Raw genomic sequence first — 22038 nt, forward strand, 5'->3', positions numbered from 1 at the left:
ATTTGCAAGGACACTTTGTAATAGAATTGGATCTAGGAAGCTGGGGTCCCTTTTCAGAACATACAGGATCCACAGCAAAGTTCAAGCCCCTGAGGCAGAGGGCTTCTGCTGGTGTCCTCATGTCCTCGTGGGCACTGCAATGCCTTTCTCCACCGATGTTCATTGAGAGCCTGATGCAGGCCAGGCCAGGGCTCCCTGCTGAGGATGTGGCAGAGAATGAAGCACCTGCCTGGCTGACTTGTAGGGGACTCAACGATCGGGGGCAAGACAGGCAAGTGATGGTGAAGATGAGACCAGCAGTGACGTGTCCGAAGCTCTTGGTGCGAAGCACTCTTCTAAGCAACTTACCATAAAGGCTTCCTCATCCCTTGATAGTTGCAGGAGAAACAGTGCTTTTGTTATCCACAGGTGGCAACTGAGGCACTGACAGTTCAGGTCACATAGGCAAGGTCATGGAGATAGCACAGGGCGAAGTGTGGCTGCAAACCCTCCCATGTGGCTCCAGATTTGGGCTCTTTATCACCCATGGCCTGCAACCTCTTGGTCATGCTGGGCCCCTGTGACTTCTTTGTCACCAAATAGTGATTCACTGCAGGGCCTTTCCCGAGTCCTCTTCCACCTCAGAGTGCCTGTGTCTCGCAGAGAGTTACCCAGTTTCCCGGGCCCCACTGGAGCTCCTGGTTTTGCCAATCTGGGGTGGGGTCTGAGAATGTGTGTTTGTAACAAGGTCTCAGGTGACCCTAAAGGTGATGGGTCACACAGGTGACTGACTTTCCCCCTCCCCTGGGGTCATTTGACAGTGCCTGGAGACCTTTTGACTTATCACAAGTCAGGGGTGCTGGTGCACAACTCAGGTAGAGGCCATGGGTGCTGCTGAATGCCTACACTGCACGGGAAGACCTCTGCAGACCAAGAAGGATCTGGGCTGATGGGCCAGGGGCGCCAAGGTGAGGAACCCAGTGTGGAGTACAAGCACATGAACTTGAGTGTGTGCAGGTATGGCCTTGGGGCTTGTTTCAAACGTGGCTTCTGTCAGTGCAAAACTGTAGCACCTCTCAGTGGCAGAGTTTCTAACAATCTCTGAGCAGGGATGCTGGTGCTGCTGACCAAGCGACTCCATTTGGAGTAGCCAAAGTGACGTGGAGTTCTTAGGACACCATGAACTTCTCAGAATCGCAAAGTAGACATCTCCTGTGTTAGTTCAGAAGAAAAGAAACTCTGAGTTGGAATAATCCCCTTTCGAATCACCTAGTTGCAAGTTTGCCCCTAAAGCAGCGCTGAGACAGCGGGGCCTGGTGGGGGAGAAAGCTCCACTCCTCTGCTAGCTGCAGGCAGAGGCCTGCTGAAAATGAGGAGGGCGCAGAGGTGGGTAAGAACTACCTTGCTTCAGTCCCCAAGCATCCAGTCAAGTCTATTGTCACCTGGAATGGTGGCTTCTTTTCCAGGGCCCTCACTAACATTGGAGTTTGTATCTGCCTGCCTTTCAGTTCTGCGAATGGAAGGTGGGAACTGCTGCTTGAGACAGGGTTGCTCTCTTGGGAGAGGGTATGGGAGAAATGACATGATGCCCAGCCCTCCAGAGCCCGCACCCCTGCCCCTGTGATAAATGGCAGCATTAACAAGGTTTGGTTGAGAAGGTCCCCACCAATTTGTGACTTCCTATGTCCGCCAGCAGATGTCACTATGGCTGGCAGAACAGAAGGCCTTTCAAGAGTGAGCTGGGGGCCAGCAGAGAGGGGAAAATGGCATCAAATAGAAGGCAGAAGCCAAAACTACCCCTGGCCTAGCGGGCTATGGTCCATACTATCATGGTAGGAATGGGGGACATTCTCCAATAAACCCACTATCAGTTCATGTGATTGACGTCCAGCTTCTGAGATTTAGGCAGAAACTGTCCAATGAAACACAAAGTTCCTGGCTTCCCTCAACTGAGAAATTCTCCAGGTTTTGGCTCCTGGCCTATTTGTATCATGAAACATTTTCTTGAAGGAAACCAACACTTTGCACTGAATAAACATATATTTGATGTAGCTTACCCCGAGACATCATATTGATGGGTTTTAAAAATTGACTCATTTTACAAATTCAGAAGCTTATTCTGAAATTCCTTTGCTATACAGATAATTTTACCCATTTTTGACAACTATTTGATAGGATGTCATGGATGTTTTAATTGTTAGAATTTGTGTGTGTGTGTCTGTGTGTGTGTGTGTGGTTTGGAAACAGGGCATAAATCTGGCATTCTTCATGGGCCATGTTAGTATATAGAACTACTAACACATGCTTCACAGTAATTACAAGGCACATTTCCTTCCTTTAATCTTTTCCTGAAGATGTGCCTTCCATGTGTAAAGACAAGTGTTTTCAAAGTTGACTCTCTGGACAGATCTTTGGGCTCAGGTGGTCAGTGTTCCAAACTGTGCCAGAAAACCCCAAATCTGATTTCACAGGCTGGGGTGTCCTTAGCTCTGGCCTCCAAATTCTTTCCCCTTCCTGGCTGTACAACCCATGATATTTGCCAGAAAGGAAGAGCCATGGAAGACTTTAATGAGAACAGCTACAGGATCCCCTTTGCTCCTAGCCTCTTGAGAAAATAATAAAAACAATAACATCAAGCAAACACATGGTCTAGAACTTTCTTCTGTAAATAATTATTATTTAACATATTGAAACGTGTGCCATGGTCCAAATTTTATTTCATTGAGAGAGAGAGTGTGTGTGTGTGTGTGTGTGTGTGTGTGTGTGTGTGTGTGTGTTTAATTCTGAAGAATCAAAGCCAGAGAACAGAGATAATTCTATTAGGTGCATCTGGATAGCACTTGGCCTCCTTTCTTAGCAGGGAAGGACCTGAAGTCAATGGCAGAGCTTGTTTGTGATGTAGCCAAGTGTCTCTGCAGCATTTTCAATGCTAGAGCATCTGTTCTGAGAATTTTAGTATAGCACCTAATTTTTTTTATTTTGCAGCAACTTGCAAATGTGGGTGTTGAATGAGGGGTATGGATCAGAGGAGAAAAGCCATTGTTTTGGAGAAGGGGAATATCTTAAGTTCTTGTTAGAATGAGTGGAATGAGGTCACTTAAGACTTCAAGGAGAGACAACAAAAGCAGGGGTGGGGGTGGATATACAACAAACTTCAGAGATGTTCCTTTCATGTCAGGAGGTAGCAGGACTTTGGAGCAATGCCTGTGCATGCACTGCTCAGTTCCATCTTGGGGGCAGACCCAGCTCTGCAATCTGATGAGGGAGAGGACATAGGAAAGCCATCTTTACTGCAGATGACACAACTGAGCATCTAGCTCATCCCAGAGGATGGAGGGAGGCAGATGAAAGTCAGGCTTGGACAAACCCATGGAGTACCATCAGGTGACCAACAGCCAGTTCAAAACTTTATTGTTCCTTAGAAAACTTGGAATGGAACCACCATTTGGCCCAGCTACCCCACTCCTCGGTCTATACCCAAAGGACTTAATATCAGCATACTGTAGTAAGCAGCCACACCAATGTTTATAGCAACTCAATTCACAATAGGTAAACTGTGGAAGCACCTAGATGTTCTGCTGTGGATACAAAAAAAATTGTCCTATATAAACACAATGGACTACTACTCAGCATTAAAAGAAAATATAATGATGGCATTTGCAGGTAAATGGTTGGAATTGGAGACTATCATGCTAAGTGAAGTAAACCAATCTCATAAACCCAGAAGATGAATGTTCTCTCTAAGAACTGAATGCTGATCCCAAATGGGGGGAGTGTGAGAAATGGAGAAATTTTGACCAAATGGGAGGGAGGGGAGGGGAGGACGTATGGGGTAGGATAGATGGTGGAATGAGATGGACATTATTCCCCCAGGTACATGGATGAGTAACCTAGGGTGCAATGCTACCTCGTGTCCAATTAGGTAAATGAAAAGTTGTGTTGCAGTAGTGTACAATGAATCCAAATACATTCTGGTGTCACATACACTGAATTTTAAAAAATCAATTAACAAAAAACCCCTATGGTAACAGAGTTTCAGTCCTGGGGCACAAAGAGTACCAGGGGCCTCTGGGATAAGAGACAGAAGGAAAACAGAACAACACATGCCGGTGACCTTAGTCATGGGGAATGGAATACAGTCACATATTAGAGGTAGAAAAATAGTTGTGAGCGATATTTTCCTAATGACTATTAAGGCAGATGGCAATTGGTTGTTGGTGTCCTGACCCACAGCAGTCATTTTACAAGCAATGTCCATCCAGCGCTCTGTCTGGGCCTTGCTCTGGGCCACCACTCTCCCTGCCTGGCCTTATGTCACAGTGTCCCCTTGCAAGCAAGGAGAGTGGCAGGCGCCTTTTCAGGGGCCCTGTCCTCCTAGGCAGTTGTCCCCTGTCCCTGGCTGAGGAGCCATTTCCCATGGAAAAGCCCAGCATCCAGGGCCGCGTCCACAGGGTCCCACGGCCACGAGGGGTAGCTGCAGGCCTCACACCCAGGAAGTTGGGGACAGGTGAGGAGGCTAGTTAGTTGCTGTTCCACCCTAGGTCACCAGGTGAGCTGACAGCAGCAGGCTGGGCGCCCAGAGCCCCGCCCACAGCACCGCCCACAGCACGCTGAGTGGGTCGCGGAAGAGGGGTGGGGCCGTCGCCAGGGAGACGGGGGCGGGGCCTAAGCCAGGGCGGGAACTTTGAGCCTGGTCCCCTGGAGCTCAGAGCCCCGGAGCCCGGAAGTAGCACAGGGCGGCGGGGCAGCGGGGCTGCGCGTCCCGGTTGTGGGGTCTGGCTCCCGGGTCCATGACGGGAGAAGGTGAGCTGGCCTGAGCGGCCCCGGTCTAGGCGCCCACACGAGGGTGCGACCCGGGAGGTCTCTGCCGTCGTCTTGGAGCCTCGGTCCCGGCTGCCTGTCCCCACAGCGCCCACCCCCGACCCCGCTGTCCCGGTCCTCACCTGAGGGCTCTCCTCAGCGGAGCTGCTGGTCACAGCTGGTGGGTTTTGATTTGTAGGGTCCTGTTCCGGATGCGGTGGCCTCAGCAGTGTGGCCTGGGCCGCGGACCTCAGAGGAGAAGAGGCGGCCTGACCCGCAGGCCCCTGGAGAGGGGAGGACGACAGAGGAGCCCAGTGTGACCTGGGGAGCAGGAGGCCGGTTTAAAAGACAGACCCGACCAGGTATTTCACTTCTCACTCTGTGCCTGGTTTTCCTGCTGCACCTGTGAGGTTTTTTTGTTTTGTTTTTTTTTTTGTTGTTGTTGTTGTTTTTTAAGTTCTTGCTTTAAAAACCCTTTCCTCTTTCCTTCTGTGTACCTGACCCATCATTTTAAACCATGTTCCAAGGTCACTTTTTGGTGTATGTGTGGTTCTGGAGATTGATCCTAGGGCCCTGAGCCTGTTAGGCAAGTGACCTACCTGTGCTACACCCTCAGAGACCCCTGTAAACGTTTATCCCCTTGGCCATGGGGTCTAAGTTGCCAAGGCTGACCTCAGACATTCCTCTTGCCTCAAACGTTCCAACCTCCCTGGTGGTTGGCATGACAGGCATGCCCCTGGGACTGTCACACTGTAGCCTGTGATGGGAACTCATGTGCATCTGTCCAGGGCTGAGCATGGTTATGCAGAGCTGTGCTCCAGGCTCCCTGCAGGGCTGTGGAGGCTTCTGCTGCCCAGCAGCCCTGGTGCCATGGCCAGTGCTTCTCCCAGCACTTCTCCCAGTGCTTCTCCCAGCTGCCCATTGCTATAGGCTGACCTTATTTTGTTCTTATGGCACTCATATGTTCTCTGGAGTATGTTGGATCGTTTGCCAATTACAAGTCTAACAGGTCCTCTAGAACATTCAAACAATTAGTAAAATTCCTAAAGAGTAAATTGGGCTAATGTTTTGGCAAGAACAATGTTGGATGATAATTTCATGCCTTGAATATATCATCCAACATGAAGTTACATTTTATTACTTAGAAAATAGTAAAATATTGAAGCAGTACCATGGTCTGAGCCAAAATAGATCCTCAGGATCTTGGGCATTCTGTAATAAATCTGCATCACTTGAAGTATAGCGTTGATCATCTCTGGGTAATGAAATGGAAGTAAAGATATCAAAGCCAATGATCATCTGTTTCCAATTTTCTGTGATTTGGTTCAAGTGGTAAAGTGGTGATATTTATCAATTAATGGATCAAATAGGTTGAGCGACTTTTTCCTAATGACTATTAAGGCAGATGGCAATTGGTTGTTGGTGTCCTGACCCACAGCAGTCATTTTACAAGCAATGTCCATCCAGCGCTCTGTCTGGGCCTTGCTCTGGGCCACCACTCTCCCTGCCTGGCCTTATGTCACAGTGTCCCCTTGCAAGCAAGGAGAGTGGCAGGCGCCTTTTCAGGGGCCCTGTCCTCCTAGGCAGTTGTCCCCTGTCCCTGGCTGAGGAGCCATTTCCCATGGAAAAGCCCAGCATCCAGGGCCGCGTCCACAGGGTCCCACGGCCACGAGGGGTAGCTGCAGGCCTCACACCCAGGAAGTTGGGGACAGGTGAGGAGGCTAGTTAGTTGCTGTTCCACCCTAGGTCACCAGGTGTTTGACAGCAGCAGGCTGGGCGCCCAGAGCCCCGCCCACAGCACCGCCCACAGCACGCTGAGTGGGTCGCGGAAGAGGGGTGGGGCCGTGGCCAGGGAGACGGGGGCGGGGCCTAAGCCAGGGCGGGAACTTTGAGCCTGGTCCTCTGGAGCTCAGAGCCCCAGAGCCCGGAAGTAGCACAGGGCGGCGGGGCAGCGGGGCTGCGCGTCCCGGTTGTGGGGTCTGGCTCCCGGGTCCATGACGGGAGAAGGTGAGCTGGCCTGAGCGGCCCCGGTCTAGGCGCCCACACGAGGGTGCGACCCGGGAGGTCTCTGCCGTCGTCTTGGAGCCTCGGTCCCGGCTGCCTGTCCCCACAGCGCCCACCCCCGACCCCGCTGTCCGGGTCCTCACCTGAGGGCTCTCCTCAGCGGAGCTGCTGGTCACAGCTGGTGGGTTTTGATTTGCAGGGTCCTGTTCCGGATGCGGTGGCCTCAGCAGTGTGGCCTGGGCCGCGGACCTCAGAGGAGAAGAGGCGGCCTGACCCGCAGGCCCCTGGAGAGGGGAGGACGACAGAGGAGCCCAGTGTGACCTGGGGAGCAGGAGGCCGGTTTAAAAGACAGACCCGCCCAGGTATTTCACTTCTCACTCTGTGCCTGGTTTTCCTGCTGCACCTGTGAGGTTTTTTTTTTTTTTTTTTTTTTTTTTTTTGTTGTTGTTGTTGTTTTTTAAGTTCTTGCTTTAAAAATCCGTTCCTCTTTCCTTCTGTGTACCTGACCCATCATTTTAAACCATGTTCCAAGGTCACTTTTTGGTGTATGTGTGGTTCTGGAGATTGATCCTAGGGCCCTGAGCCTGTTAGGCAAGTGACCTACCTGTGCTACACCCTCAGAGACCCCTGTAAACGTTTATCCCCTTGGCCATGGGGTCTAAGTTGCCAAGGCTGACCTCAGACATTCCTCTTGCCTCAAACGTTCCAACCTCCCTGGTGGTTGGCATGACAGGCATGCCCCTGGGACTGTCACACTGTAGCCTGTGATGGGAACTCATGTGCCTCTGTCCAGGGCTGAGCATGGTTATGCAGAGCTGTGCTCCAGGCTCCCTGCAGGGCTGTGGAGGCTTCTGCTGCCCAGCAGCCCTGGTGCCATGGCCAGTGCTTCTCCCAGCACTTCTCCCAGTGCTTCTCCCAGCTGTCCATTGCTATAGGCTGACCTTATTTTGTTCTTATGGCACTCATATGTTCTCTGGAGTATGTTGGATCGTTTGCCAATTACAAGTCTAACAGGTCCTCTAGAACATTCAAACAATTAGTAAAATTCCTAAAGAGTAAATTGGGCTAATGTTTTGGCAAGAACAATGTTGGATGATAATTTCATGCCTTGAATATATCATCCAACATGAAGTTACATTTTATTACTTAGAAAATAGTAAAATATTGAAGGAGTACCATGGTCTGAGCCAAAATAGATCCTCAGGATCTTGGGCATTCTGTAATAAATCTACATCACTTGAAGTATAGAGTTGATCATCTCTGGGTTATGAAATGGAAGTAAAGGTATCAAAGCCAATGATCATCTGTTTCCAATTTTCTGTGATTTGGTTCAAGTGGTAAAGTGGTGATTTTTATTAATTAATGGATCAAATAGGTTCATAATTGTATTTTAGATACCTTCAAACTTCAGGCTATATGTGCTCATTTGAGAATGGTTCCAGCCATTCTCTCATCCTTTGAGTCATTTCCCTTATATGTCCTTTGAGACATTTTCTCTGTGAGACTTTAAGAAGAAGAGAATATTCTACAAAGAAAGCCTTGTGATCTGTGCAGTATAATATTGAATAAAGTCATTCAGATATCAGAAATTCTATTGAAAGATATTTGCATCTAAGCCAAATAAAACACATTTCTAGGCTTCCTGGTAAAGACAAGGTTTTATCTTTATATGTATCATCTGTTTTTTTTTTTAAAATGGTCTGCCAGTTTATGAATTTCATTCTATCAGATGTGTAACTACATGCCATTGAAATTACCCACTCTTAAATGGTAGACAGTACATGAACACTGCCTGTCTGCACCTTTTTAAAACACAGGTCTGGGCTCAGGAGCCCAAATACCAATGTTAGCTGGAACATGTTCTTCAGTTTGGTCTATCTGCCAGTATCCCCTCAGGTCACCTGTTCAGCTTTGTTACTCCTGCTCCCTCACTGGCTTTCATAGAAACCATATGCTATGTATGAATCAGGGACAGCAATCCCACACATTGTGTTCTTTGAGTATCCAAAGTCCCACTTTTCACTTCGCCATGCCTGACATAGTAACATTTATCAGCAATTGTGAGATTTTCCAAAATTCAGTTTTATGTGCTCCTTTCCAAAAGATTATTAGGCAGGGATATAGCATGCATAAATATTAAATAAAGGCCGTAGTTTTTAAAATGTCATCCATTGAATAGTTGACACAAGTCTGAGGTGCTTTTTATTTTGGAGGTATTATTTAATAGGGAATTCCAACAGCTACGTAACAGTGAAATGAGAAATCTTACATTCATTTTATTCTTTCTTTCTGATGATTTTTTATGAGTAAGGGTAAGATACTTCCTTGTTCCGATGCAGAAGTTGCCTACTTCTGTGAATGGATGTGGGGTGTCACCTGCTACTCGCATGTCTGCATGTTGTGCTTGACACTAATATCGTACTTGGTAGGTGGCAGAAAGTCAATACTGAAGTTAAGCTCTTGTGTTCTAGCAGCTGTGCTGCAGATCCTTGGTGTGCCACCTTCTGCAATCCATGCTGCTCTGTTCATGTTCCTTATTGACTTCCTGGTGATGAGCATCATGGTCTCCTGGTCTTTGAGAATGGCTAAGCATTGCACTGTGAATGTGGAAGATGGTCATGTGGAAGGCTCCAGGGAGGACGGATCATTGATCATGTACTCTAATCCATATGCCTCTTTAATGACCTGTTTTTTCTTCTTGGGTTTTAAGGGAGACAGTGCCCTCAAACACTTCTGTGCAGCTGGGAATCCAGGCTTCTGCTTCACCTTGAAGAAAGCATTAATGATTCATTTCCAGAAGACATGAGAAGTGAGCCTCTGGTATTCTGCAGGTTCCTTGCATTGCTCTTGGGCTAGAAGAAGAAGAGTTGCTTCATGAGATTTGATCCCCTTTTTCCTGAAAAGTTCCACACATAGGTGAGTCCCCAGCATCTGTAGACACCATTTGAGACATCTTTGTTGACGGAAATGAATCAGAGCCCCTGATGATGTGGAAGAGCTAAAGATGGGTTTGCTATGAATTTTCTATGTCATTTCTCAGGGCCTGAGTCAAGCCAGCCATGATGCTGTCAGCGCATGAGCTGCTGCTCAAATGTGAGGAAGTGGTCTTGCTTTGTGAAAACACCACCCTGATTCAGGGAGCCAGAGGCAGCCTGCAGTGCCTTCGTTTTCCTGTAAAGGCAGATTGCTGTGGATGGCCTCTGGCCTTGTCATGCAGCCCTGCTCAGAGTAGGGGATTGAGGGTCCAGGCAGATCCTTAGTTCCTTTGGACCTTTTTTGCCATTCGGCCTCCCCAGTGTCCTGGGACTCTACTTGGTCTTCTGGCCTGGGTCAGGGGATGTGACGTTTGGAATCCCCCTCTGTGGCAGGATCCCAGGCCCCCCACCACCTGAGGGCAGGCACAGCCTTCCCCAATTGTGTTAGAGGGGGAGACTTCTCCCACCCATCCTCATCCATGCTCATCCTGCATCGTCTGGCTTGACACCTGAGGACCTTTATTCATTGACGTAGTGGTTAGTGATGATGGTTGCTAAGACCAAGTGACTCTTTCAAGGTCACATCACTTGTATAATCGGGCTAGAGCATGGATCTTCCTAATTGATTTCATGGGACTCTCTCATGGGAACTGTGACTGCCTCCTAAACACACACACTACATTTGCAGTGTCAAAATTCATGGCGCTGTCTCCTTGGCAAGTGTATCTTGTCTTGTACTTGGGAATTTCACAAATATTTTCCTTTGGTTTGTGGAGGTCATGCAGAAGGGAGTTCATTTGAAATAGCCCAAACAAGAAATACCAGTTGTCTTTTTCACACATTGATTTGTGTATTGAATATCTCTGTCTGTGTGCTTGCATGAGTTGCTCCTTCGAATTTGCTGAAGAATGGTTGGCTGGGGAGCAAGGTAACGAGAGATGGATATCAAAGCTTGTCCAGTATTCTGAGGTGAAGAATGTATTTAGGATGTGAAGGCTTTTCTAGCCAGTTCCTATGACTCAGTCAGGGATCAGTAAGAGGATTCTGTCTGGTAGATGCCCCCTGAATGATTCAGATGCACATAGTAGGAAGCCTGTTGCCCACTATTTTCTTGTGGAAGAAGTAGGAGACCCTCCTAGTGTGGAGGTGCCATCTAAGAGACAGCCTCACTTCTCTGAAAAAATTGATGGGAAAAAAAGGGTATGGACCTGTGCCCAAAGGGCCATATGCTCCTGGAGGTTGGTGGTGGCCATAGTTCTCCATCAATTAAATACTCCCTCACCCACTAATGTCCTTGTGTCCTTGAGAAATGCTCTCCCTTTCCTGGTTTTCCTGAATAGAAATTCTTTTGCATGGGTGAATAGGGTTATGGGTTGTGCAGAGGGTGTTTGTCCACTGAACACCTTAGAGACTGTCCTTTATGGAGCCTAATGATCCTCATTGAGGTTGAGGCCAGGGTCCTACCTGTGGTTAGTGTGAGGACACCCTGGGTTCAGCAGAGGGAAAGAAGGACAAGGGAAACTCAGATGTCCCTTCATTGTCCCTGGACTTGAGAGGACTTACCCCTTTGCACCTGGGATCAGGAGACCTCATTTCCTCAAGGACACCCACACTCAGGGGTAGGTCTTGAGTTTGGGGTCCTTACTGGGGTCCAGGGCTGGTGTTAGCCACCAGGAATGACAGTGCTCTCCATGCTCAGTGGAGCCAGTGTTTCCAGGGAAGAGAGCCCATGGTCACGCCTTGTCTAAAGCATCCCACACCAGGGGCTCCCATCCCTAACACTCCTGTCCTGAAAGGATCCCCTGAGAGGCAAGGTGTGTCCAACCACCTCTCATGTGTTCACTCATCACTGTGTTCCAGCAGTCACCCCAGTTAACAGTCCTGACAGGCTTGAACATGGCTCAGAATGGAACCTCATGAGCTCTACACTGCTGTAACTGTAGATCTGTGGCTGTAGAGACACAAAATCTCCAAACACATGCCCTTGAAAGAAAAGAGCAAGAGCCAGAGCCCAAACAGGCCAGGTGTGGCAAGGACAGCCTGAGTGCCTAGGTTGGGACTCAGAATTATGTCAGTGGGGTGGCATTGTGCTGGCACCAGCATGATAACAGAGAGCCAGCCCTGCTCAATTTTGGGACCAGTGTGTTGGGGAAGGCAGCAGAAATTGAGAGGCAGGATTGAGTTTGGCCCTAGAAGGAGGCTGGATAAAAGGCCAGTGTGGGTTGGAGGGCCTGGGCAGATAGAGAGAGGCCAGGGCCCACCCCAAAGCCTAGAGCCTGCACTTGATGTCCAGGGTTGTGAAACGCCACCTCCCCTCTTATTCACAACTGAGAGCAAGAGGCATTGATAAGTTCAGTTTGTGTGCAGCTCATCCAAGATGGCTCGGGTAGGCACCTCTATTTCCTTGTCTCAGGAGGTTGGGAGTCCAGGCCCTACCGAGGCTCGGCTGGGAGGATCAGAGTCTGAGTTCATGCCTGTGTTCCTGGTGGGATCCATGTTGGCTAGCCTCAGGGCTTTTGTGATGAGAGGATAGGTGATTGTCATGTCTTTATCCCAGGACACACTTGCTAAATGGATTTGTTCTGTTCCCATGAATCCAGAGACAGAGTCTGAGCCCCCTTGAGGTGAGGGGTGAACTGGTTCTGGGCAGCAGGATGCTGTGGTACCTCGGAGTCTCTGTGAGACCCCAACACTAGACACACTTGGCCCTTTTGAAATCTTAGGAGAAGCCTTGGGAAGTTGTATGGCAGAGGGGAGCAGCCTCTGCATCTCAGTCACCTCCAACTTGCCATGGTGTAGAGTGGGAACTGCAGCCACGATGGGACGGACATTGGCCACGTCCCTGTGTGGGACACAGGCCTGATTGAGTCAGGGTGCATTCTCTGTCTCTCCCCTTCTTGTGATTGTCCCATCTCTACGTTTGTGCTTTAGCCACCTATGAGTCCCATCTCTGGTCTCCGAGAGAATACAGGGTTTTATGGGCCAATAGACACAATAATCCCTAGAAATTAGATGCTACCTTACTTTCCAGAAAAGACTGGGCACTCCATGAGTGGCACAATGATGGGATCAGAGTCCCAAAGCTGGTGAGAGGGATGGACTTGTTGTGAATGCATTTGTGAAGGCTCCAAGCTGGAATTCTATTGAAACCAAGCTGGGCAGGCACTGGTGGGGGTATTTGGGTATTTGTTGGTGAACTCATGTGCAGTTGATGTTGGTAGGCACGGGGGAGAAATCAGCAGCCCATAGAGCTTTTGAAAGTGGACTTATGTGAAAAGAGTCTCAGGTATGGGGAGCACAGGAAATGACATCATTGCCTTGACAATGGATCAAACAGAACATGGAACCCTGGTATCCAGGCACCCACTTCACTGACCAAGCCATCCGAGCTCATTTGGTTGGAGTCACTGGAGTGAGAAGGATGTTCTCCTGTGGTTGCAAACAATGCCGAGCCTCAGGCCCCCAGGAATCTCAGGGGGGCCAACTAGCCCTTTTGGGGAAACATTGGAGGCTTCATCTTAGATGCCAGAGCCTCTGGCGAATGTCGCAGAGGAGCTCAAGAGTAACCCTGTGTAGCACAGGGCAGGTGAGCCCAGCAGGCCCTCTAGTCTGATCCCTGATGAATGGCCCAGGACTCCTATTCTGACTGTGTGTGTGTGTGTGTGTGTGTGTGTGTGTGTGTGTGTGTGTGTTTGTACTGATGGGAACTGTCCCATTGTGCTTTGACTCAAGTCATTTTTCTGTTTGTCACCTTTTCCATTTTGAACCCACCATTCTTGGTCCCAACCCAGGGTGAAAATGATCAGAACACGGATGAGCCCTGCAGGGTACAGAGCCTTGTACCTTACAGGCAGGACCAGCTTAGGAATTGGCTCCTGCCTGTCATTTGTGGGAGGAACCTAGATTTCAGCAGCAACATGGGGTTCATCTACTGGGATTTCATCCCCACCCAGCAGGTGCTGGACCTGCTGTTCCCAAGGTAAGCACCAGACCACCAAGCCCAAGTGTATAGCCCCCTCATGCCTGGGTCTTGGGGCTGCCATGTACCTCTCAGGGACCCAAAGTTTTGTGATACCTAGTGAGATAGAGGACCATGCTCATAGTGGAATGTCAGCCCCGAGTGGGATGAATCCTGGAGGAGCCTGCCACAGCCTTGCAAGGGGAATGAACTCCCCCTCTCAGGCAGAGAAACCATCCTGACTCCAGGTGGTCCACAGAGGTCCGTGGAGCAGCCCCCACACACTGGGCACCACAGCTCAATGGTGTTCGCTGAGCTCATTCCCAGATGGACTCAGTGAGGCTAGGTGGCCTTTCTGGTGTGATGTTGGCTTTGTGAAGAAATAGTTCTGTGCCAGAGGCGTCTCATAACTCAGGCCTTGGGCAAAGCACTTTTGGGTTCATAAAAGACATGTTAGTTTACATAGTGGGACAGAGCTTCCTAGCTGGGATATAGCTGGACAGGGGCTTTGGAGATGGCAGCTCCCACACCCAGAGAGATATGTGGGAATCAGCAGTTTGGGCTCATTCACTGATGAACATGGAGAAAGCACCCACTGAGTGAAGACACGTTTCCAGTCACGTTTCATAATTCAGTGAAAAATGGGGTACAAATGACTGCCACTGTGTCCCTTTTCATGGGAATCAGCCCGAAACCACAGGTGCCATGAGTACATATCCTACATGTGACAGCATCCCTGATTCCATGAGGCATAACTGCACGTTGTCCTCTTCAGTGAAGATGGTAGACCCCTGGACCAACTTCAACATGGAATGGGCTTGGGGTCAAGAGGGTGGGCTCCTGTTTCCAGAATAGGGACCTGCAAGGTGATTTGACTTGGGAAGGCTGAGGAAAGACTGCTCTCCCCAATTCTGTTTTCTGCCTGCAGTGTAAGGTGTGGGGCTTCAACAGTAAGGCAGGGAGTTGTAGGTGGAGTCATGGTCCACTGGGGAAGCCCCTGGGACAATGGATCCCCCCACACTACACCTCCCTGTCCTCCCCCAGGGCCACAGAGATGTGGCCTGCACTCATGGGAAAAGAGAGGTCCACTGCTACTCAGGGGGACTCAGTGAGAGCTCACAGAGAATGAGGTAGCATTGCAGCCCACGCCAGGGTGGAGGTGTCTCTTGAGCCCTGAGAAGAGTGGGCAGGAGGACAGACACTCCTGGAAGGTGCATTCCAGGTTGGAGAGCACGTAGCCAAGAGGAAGAAGAGTGTCAGGCCTGCCCAGAGGAGGGGAGAGCTGGTCATGCCATGGATCTAACGCTCCTTTGTTGAAGGTTCTTTGCCTAGCGACCTGTCCTGTCCCTGCCTGTATAGCCACTGTGTCTTGTCTGGGGTGGACTGGTGTGTGCAGAGCCAGGGAAGGTTCAGGAGTATAGGGTCCGAGTTTTGCTCTGGAGGCCGTGGCGAAGGCGAGGCCAGGATTTTGCTGACTCCATACCTGCCTCCCCACAGTGCCTCACCTTCCTTCCCGGGGACCTGGGTGAACTTCCACAGTGAGGCTTCCCATCAGCCTCCAGGCTCTCTGAGTCTGCAGCTGCTGCTGCGATCCATGTGGCTCCTGCTGGGTGGCTTGAACCTGGAGCACCAGGCACACCACCTCCTGGCCGCAATTGAAGATGGCAAATCAAGCCAGGCAGAGCCTGAGAGCCAGGCGGACTGGGGTGAGTACCTAAGGGTACATGAGGAAAGGTCCGAGTGTTGTCTGTATGTCCGGTGTTGGGCTGGAAATTAGGATAAGCCTTTGTCTACTCAGGATGTGACCCCAGTGTGCAAAGAGGTCCTGTGTGGGCTAAGGGCCTGAGGTCTTCTTGGCAGCAGGGGCATTGTCTGTCTGCTCCAAGGTCAGGGCAAGGCAGCCATGTTGGCATCTTTTCTCCTCTAGCTACCAGCTCAGTTCCTGTCACGACTCCTAAGCCAACCCCAGATCCAGAGCCTTCTCCCTGGGAAGGGGCAGAGCCGGAGTCCAGGACATCAGGGGTCTCCACTAGGAACTCTTCACGGCCCCAATTCAACAAGCGGGTGGGAGGCAGATGCCTCATTCACGTGTACATGGAAAATGAAAGGACAAAGTATAAGAGCATCCTGGTGAGTCTTTGAGCGGGGGAGTCTCCTGGGAGCCCACACTGGGGAAGACCGAGTCCACAGCAAACACCTTGGACTAGGCCTGTCTTCTTGAATTGGAGCTTCTGGAAGGTCAGGAAGGAGAGCAGAAAATGAGGAAGAGAGAGTTTGGTGTTAAGAGCTTGACCTGAGAGGCGGGGAGCAGCAGCATGCCAGGTCTGGGTGGGAGTGGGCCTGTGTGTTTTGGGGTGTGCAGGTCAGAAGTGCAGGAGTGAGGGCTGGGTTCAGAGGAAGTCAGACAAATATCGAAGGTACAGGCCATCCTCTACTGACCTTGGTATTGAGGAGGAGTATATTGAACCATGGAGGTTGAAACAGAGGAGTTGGCAGTCATTTTCTTATGTGTGGGAGGGGACATGTTGCTGGTTGAAGGGAAGGGAGCCATTGTGGGATGATTAGGGTGGGTAGGTGTGGGTCACAGACAACTGGGGGCCTTGGAGGAGCCCATTAGTGTCCTAGTTTGCATGTATGTGAATAGAGAGTGAGCGGCTCTCTCTGCAGAATTTTCCTGGGTGTGGAGTATCCATCATGACACTCTGGTGTCCAGCTGCAGGGGAGCCATGTTGAACCACCACAGCTGCTGGGTCTGTACCTCCTGACACCCCAGCAAGCACTGACACTCTCGAGCCCAGCAGCTTCCATGCCTATCATTAAAGAGTCCTAAGTGTGTGTTGTGCCCTGGCTGTCAGGACCAAAGCACCTAGGGTTTGTGCCTGGTCCACACAAAAATGCAGCTGCATCCCAGACCAGAGCAGGGATATGGAAGTCCACTGGACCATACCTCCCATCTTGAATGGGACTAGAGTGTGTCTGTGCAAAGCCTTTTGGTCCTTATTCCCTTCTCCCTGCAGGGCATAGCAGGTTGAAGCAAACTCTTGTACCAAGATTGGGATTGGGCTAGAAGCACATAGGAAGACCCCACATGATCACATGAAGGCCTCAGGTAGCAGGGTAACAAGATGGTGCCCTTGTGTTGAGAGCTCAGTTGTCTCTGATTGTCCTTGAGCACTGTCCTCTGGGTAGCTACTCCCAAATTCCCTCTCTGATGAGCTTTCTCCAACCCTGCTCAGGTGACCTGCCAGGACAGGGCTCCAGTCATCATTCGCAGGGCCTTAGATGCATACTTGCTCCAGCAGGAGGATCCAGAAAACTTTGAGCTTCTGCAAATTGCCTCGAACCATCAGAGTAAGTGGAAGCATCAGAGGGTAGGGAGCAGTGAGTCACAGTGGGCTCAAGAAAACTGGGAGCCAAAACACAGTGTGCGTCCACCAAATGCCCAGGAAGAGTATGGTGGGACTTGTGCACAAGACAAAGTGTAATGATGGGGTATAAATCTGTAGGTTCTTCATATTCCCCAGGGACTGTGGACCTGCCTACCATGTATTCTTTCCTTGGCCTGAGGAGGCATTGCAAAGCTATTATCCATGAGGGACCCAGAAGAGAGGCTTCTTTGTCTTGTGTCAAAGAAGACAGATAACCACAGGGTGCCTACTTTGGCAGCCTTTCCTGACTGAGACAAGTACATGAGAAAAGCAGTTCAATGAAGAACCATTTCTGGCTTCCAATCTTTCTATTCATTGCAAACTGAGTCCACTTAGGACCAGAGGCCATTTCTAGAGAGAAGTGTGTGGTAGAATAGAACCCTTCACAGCTTGTAAACTCTTGTTGGAGCGAGAGAGAGAGAGAGAGAGAAAGAGAGAGAGAGAGGAGAAAGAAGGAGGAGGAGGAGGAGGAGGAGGAGGAGAAAAATGAAAATGAGTTGAAGGAGGAGACAATGAATTAGAAGGTCAAGATGACTATAAGAAGAAGCATGAGGAGAAGATAAAGAAGGACAGGAACAAGAAGGAGAAACACAAGCAGAACAAGAAGTATAACAATAAATTGATTAAAAATGTGAATGAGAATTATACTCATGAGGAGGAAATGCAGAAGTGGAAAACTCAAGAGAAATATATTGCTCTGAATGGCACAGCCCTGCTGTGGACATCCTCCACCCACGCTCAACACACCTCCAAACCATACCCCTCAAATTAGCGTAGCCCCGTCTGAGTGGATGAATCCACTGGCAAGGTGGAGGCACCCACCATCAAGTGCTTTTCCCCAAACCCACCTGTGATCATTGCTGCAGTGGGGTGGAAACCTTCAACACATGAGTCTTTGGGGGCCAATCCAGATGCAAAGTCTAGCTGTTCCTCTTTGGCGGGTTCAACATGAACTGAGAGGTTCTGGGGTGCAAGGGGCTATTTCCTTGAAAGGTGATCCTGTAGTGGACCTCCTGTGCATAGAGGGTCCTCAGGGAGGAATCAGTGGGGAGTCTTTGGTGGAACAGTAGCTGGATTTGCGGGCTCTCAGGTCTGTGTGTGAGACCTGCGCTGGCAGAGGCTGTCAGTTGTGGGGGATGTTGGGTAGTGTATTCCTTGAGTGTCACCTACCACGCCTCTGCCCCTTCCTCTCCAGAGCTGAGGTTCCCTGCTGATGGGAACGTATATTACGCCCTGGATGGCAGAGTGGATTATAACTTCGTTCTTCGGGAAACAGCTGCCAGAAAGTGGTTCAAGGTCAAGCCAAAGGAGGTAATCAGCCACCTTCTTCAGTCTTTACTCCTGGGGCCACTCCACATCCTCCAAGGGGACAAGAACCTCAGGTTCTGAATGGATGTTGTAGAATGCCCACGGAGCCAACTGCCAGGCTGGGTGGGGTGCAGGTGCTGGGCTTTGCTGATGTTGTCATCCCCCACAGTTCTCGGAGCCTTCCGTGGCAGTGGCATCCAGGATCCCAGCAGCTGGGAGCAGCAGCTCTGCAGTGGCTGCAGGACCATCGCCCCAGGCCACCCAAAGCAATGAGTGGTGCAAGAGGAAAGTCACCAGTAGCAGCTCCTCACTGCTTCACTCCAGCGAGCAGGTGGAAGACAGCCGCTTTGTTCACGTCCTCCTAGAGGGACAGAGCCGGAGGGAGACAAAGCGCATCCTGGTAAGCCTGACAGCAGGGCTGCCTTCTGGGTGTCCACACAGTGGAAGGCAGGAGAAACAGCCAACCCCGGGGCTGTGGTGGGAAATAAAGAAGAGAGAGGTCCATCTTAAGGGCTTGCCCTGAGGAGGGAGAGCCTCAGCATGCCCAGCTCCAGCGGTGAGTGGGCCTGTGTGTTGTGGGTTTTGCAGGCCAGAAGTGCAGACGGAAGTGCTGTGGGCAGATGAGGTCAGAGAAATGTCCAGGGTGCAGGCTGCAGTGCCTAGAACTTGGTATTCTCAGTGAGTGAGGTTGGAGCAGAGGAGGTGACAGTGACTTGTCACATGGGTAGGAGGGGATGTGTTGCTGGTGGCTGGGAAGAGAACCTCCGTAGCATGACTAGGTGTGGGAATTTGGGGTCGGGATCACCTGGGGGGTCATGCCAAAGCTTCGGAATGTCAGCCTTTGCATGTATTGAATAGGGAGCTAAAGGGGTTCTTGGCAGAATTTCTATGGATGTGCAGTAGACACGCTAATGAGGCAGGTGTCCAGCTGCAGAGAAGACATGTCCAGTGCCTGCCAGTGCTGAGTCAAGTACCTCATTACAACCAGACCCGCACTGAGCTTCCAGAGGCCAGGGCCTCTCGAGGCTATCATGAAGCACTCAAGTGCACACTCTTGTATCTGAGTCTGTTTTGTGTAGTGGCAGTCAGGACCAAAATTTTTAGTGTATCTGCCTCTTCCACCCACAAAGGCAGCCTGCATCCCAGAGCACACTTGGCACGCAGGTCCCTGGTCCATTGCTCTCATCTCAGTGAGTTGAGAGTGTGTCTGTGCATAGGCAGTTTGGTCCTTTGACCTGAGTGGAATGTGGCTCCCCAGGGGGAGGGGGGATGGCAGGTACAGGCAGATATTTGTATCAGGATTGTTCTAGTAGCACATTGTAAGAACCCAGGGGGTATATGGAGGCCACACTCAGGCAGCAGGATAACAAGATTGTGCCCTTGTCTATGTAGCTGAGATTTCTCCTGAATGTTTGACCACAGTCTTCTGGGTAGCTCCTCTAAAAGCCATTCTCTGATGACATTTGTCCCACCCTGATCCAGGTGACCTGCCAGGAGAGGGTGACGAGCCTCATCCGCAGGGCCTTGGACCAAAATAGGTTGCAGCATGAGGATGTGGACAACTATGAGCTGCTGAGAATGATGTCTGAGAATGAGAGTAAGTAGGACAATCAGACAGTGGGGAGAAATGATCCACAGTGGGCTCAGGATAACTCACTAGAGAAAGTGGGCCTTGGCCCTAAAAAAACCAGAGTGTGGTGGGCCTGGTGCAGGAAACCAACTAAAGTGATGGGCGTGTCCAATGTGGAGGTGCTCAATGAGGCCCCAGGGGGCTGCTGGACCTCCCTAAATGTGTTCTCCCCTGGACCTGGTCAGGCAATGCAAAGCTAATATCGATGAGGGGCAAGGAAGAGAGAGGCTTAATCAATCGTCAGTTTGGTTTATGGCTCACTGATAAGGATGACTTCAGATGAAGAGGAGGAGAACATGGGTCCTGATTGGATCAGCATTGCTATGGACGGAAGCAGCACAGGTCCCAATCCATGGCCAGGATATGAGAAGTCCTGCCTACTCACAAGAATATCAGGATGGCAGCAGCTGGGAACAGGACTCAGTGAAGAGGAAGTCAAGGCCAGGGGACAGCCTGTTTGGGTTCTTTTTGGAATAATTCCAAGTCCTCTGTGCCTGGGTGCCCATCTAATGAAGATCCCAGAATGGCCAGGTTATGATTCCTTCCAGCAATAAAGAAGGGCATCTGAAGAACATAGGCCACAATGCTGAGCTGTCCACAATGAAAGTGCTCTTTCCTTTCTTGTGAGCCAGACACTCCTAGCCTCCACCATTCCAGCCTGTCCACAATAGAATCCACCATCTGTCGGGCATGTAAGTGAGTTTTCCCATTTTCACACACCACCTCATTTGGGTTGGCTCTGTCTTACACATGAGGAAGACTGAGGTGCAAGGAGCTGGGCAAGGGGGCCGTGTCTGCGAATCTCAGGGACTTGGGAGGCTGTGCAGGAGGACCAGAAGTTCCCAACAGCCTCAGAAACTTAGGGAGACCCTGTACCCAAGTCAAAAGGCCTGGGAATGGTCTCAGTGCTTAAGTGCCTCTGGTTTTATCCCTGGTACAAAAATAAGCCAGTGAATAAGGAATTACCAAACTGAGAATCTACGAAGGTGATTTCAGAAACACACTTTCAACCCAAGCATCAGTTGAGAGCAGGCTCCAGACCAGGGGAAGTTTGTGTGTAACAAACGTCAAAAGGGAGGACTAGCAGGGGGCCTGGAACCCACTAGGTGTGATGGCATCTATGTCTTATGGCAGGAGGGTGGCAGTGATGCTGGCCCTTTCCTAGATTTTGAAAATCTTGTTTTCATTGGGGAAGCTTTTTGGAGGTGGAATCTAGTTTAGCAATCCTGGTCCAGATGAGGTGCTGACTACCACAGGTAGAAGCCTATCCAGAATGCGGTGTCTGTTATTCAATCTTTCCTGACTATGAGTATGACAAAGAAAGGAAGTCACTTGTGTTTGGTCTTGGTTTCACTCCCGGCCATTGATTGAGAACTGATTTCATCTTGGGGTTCTGAAGAGGGGCTGCATCTGGGCAGAAGAGTGTGATAGATTTGAACTCCTCAGGATGCCCAGCCATTGCCAGAGAAAGAAGGAGAAGGAGGAGGAGGAGGAGGAGGAGAAAGAGGACACTCCTGAGTGGGGAGAGGATCACACGATGAAGAGCAGGAGGAGAAGAAGAAAAAAAGGAGGTGAAACGGAAGGAAGTGTGGAGGGAGATACACAAGAAGAAGAACAAGAAGGAATCATGTAAGAACAAGAAAAAGACCCAGAAAGAACTACAAGAAGATGCAGGACAGAAAGAAGAGCCACAAGTAGAACAAGAACCAGAATACAAGCACCAAGCAGACAGTCATGATGAGAAACAAGGGGAAGGAGAGCGAACCTAGAAAACAATAGAGTTCTCCAGGGCACCACCCTGCTGAAGTCCTCCCATGTCCATGCCCAACACACCTCTGATGGATACCACCTACCCTCCGTGTATTCATCCATGTGTGAATTCATCCAGGCAAGAGGATGAATTGACCCACCATCCAACGCTTCCCTGAATGCCCATGTGTAAGCATGCAGGAGCCT

The 22038-nt window shown here is 50.2% G+C and overlaps 1 long non-coding RNA gene across 1 annotated transcript; it reads left to right on the forward strand.

Annotated features, from left to right (window-relative positions):
- Positions 1–4697: 4697 nt before the first annotated feature.
- Positions 4698–7117, forward strand: LOC143637911 (uncharacterized). The gene is made up of 3 exons (XR_013154520.1): positions 4698–4782; positions 4979–5141; positions 6983–7117. It is a non-coding gene; the product is annotated as an uncharacterized LOC143637911 (long non-coding RNA).
- The last annotated feature ends 14921 nt before the right edge of the window (positions 7118–22038 follow it).

This window comes from Callospermophilus lateralis, chromosome 14, assembly GCF_048772815.1.
Source record: "Callospermophilus lateralis isolate mCalLat2 chromosome 14, mCalLat2.hap1, whole genome shotgun sequence".
NCBI lineage: Eukaryota > Metazoa > Chordata > Mammalia > Rodentia > Sciuridae > Callospermophilus > Callospermophilus lateralis.